The sequence below is a fragment of the Quercus suber genome, unplaced genomic scaffold, assembly GCF_002906115.3.
Source record: "Quercus suber isolate HL8 unplaced genomic scaffold, Cork oak 2.0 scaffold_190, whole genome shotgun sequence".
Taxonomy (NCBI): domain Eukaryota; kingdom Viridiplantae; phylum Streptophyta; class Magnoliopsida; order Fagales; family Fagaceae; genus Quercus; species Quercus suber.
Genome location: NW_027069648.1, coordinates 1138936 through 1140403, shown reverse-complemented (window position 1 = coordinate 1140403; position 1468 = coordinate 1138936).

Sequence of the window (1468 nt, the reverse complement as noted above, 5' to 3'; positions counted from 1 at the left end):
CCCGAGCAATCTCTCCTCCTCCTGAGGGACATGGAGGCCCTCAGGCGACCAAGGCAGCTTAACCTATTCATGTCTCTGAAGAGAGACCTTGCTGTGGTAAGTAAGCTTCTATCAATACTTTGATTCATTTATATATATTTCTTTCATGTATATTTCATTTCTTCTTTTTCCTATTTTTTGTAACCACTTTGCCCTTTTTACGTAGGTCACTCAGCAAGTCTATGTGGCTGAAGAGTGGGTTCGAAGTGCCTATCACAAACTTGAGGCTGAGTCCCACTCTCGGCCCGAGGTCGAGAAAGCTTTTGAGGCCGAAAAAGAGGAGAAGACACGACTGGCTGAGAAGCTAAAGGAGTCAGAGCATGAGCTTTCGAGCACTTTGGCGTGGCTGAAAATTGCTGAGGCTTAGGCTAAGAACCAGCGAAAACTGCTATACACAACAGAGATTAACTTGGCCAGCCAGAAACAGCTGGTTCTAGACCTCAGGGCCGAGCTGTAGAAGATCAGGGATGCAACAAAAGAGGCAGCCTGGGTGGCCAAGGAAACTACTGAAACCACAGTGACCGCGTCTTACGAGCGCAGGGTGGAAGAGATAGAGAAAAGGCTGGCCGAGGAGGTGGCCGAAGTTTGCAGGGACTACTGCACTTTTTCCTGGACAAAGGTGCTCAATAGTGCGGGGGTCCCTGCTGACTCCGAGCTGAGGAAGGCTGAGAACGTATTCTTCCCCGAACAATTCAAGAAGTTCTAGCTGATCTCTCTCCGACTACTGCTCTTCCTCTCCCACTTCCTGAGCAGGCCTTTGAAGCCCAAGCCCTTACTGTGGGTGTTGAGGTTCCCTTAGGGGTGCTTGGGAAGGGTAAGGAGGGCCTACCCTCGGCCAGAGATACTCCTTTTGAGGATAACATTTCCATCAAGGATATGGTCTCCCAAGCTAAGGCAGTGGAGTCCAAGTCTAATGCTGGGCATGCCAAGCTCAAGGCCACTGATTCCAAGAAAGGACATTTTCCCGTGCAAAAGTAGTTGTAGTATATTTTTATTTTATTTTATTTTATTATATCTATATATATATGAAAGCTCGAAAACGTGTTGAAAAACACAAGAGCTGTTTAGACCCCCGATTAAAATTACGGCTCGATAGATTTTACACAACTTTAATATAAAGTGCGGAATAGTGTAAAAGCGAGCGGATGAACAATATAGCTACTCTAATCCATAAACTAAACAACACAGCAGTGTAATGGAATATAAAAGAGTAGGGAAGAGAGATGCAAACACAGAAAACACCAAGACGTGTTTTCGAAGAGGAAACCGAAGAACTCGGCGAAAAACCTCTCCGCCGCCCTCCAAGCGAAATCGATCCACTAGACAATTAGTTGGGATACATGAGTAAGCAAGAGACCCTCCAAGCCTAATCTACCTGATGTACCTAAGCCCTCCAAGCTCCTACTCCAACAAGGCTTCTCGGAACCGT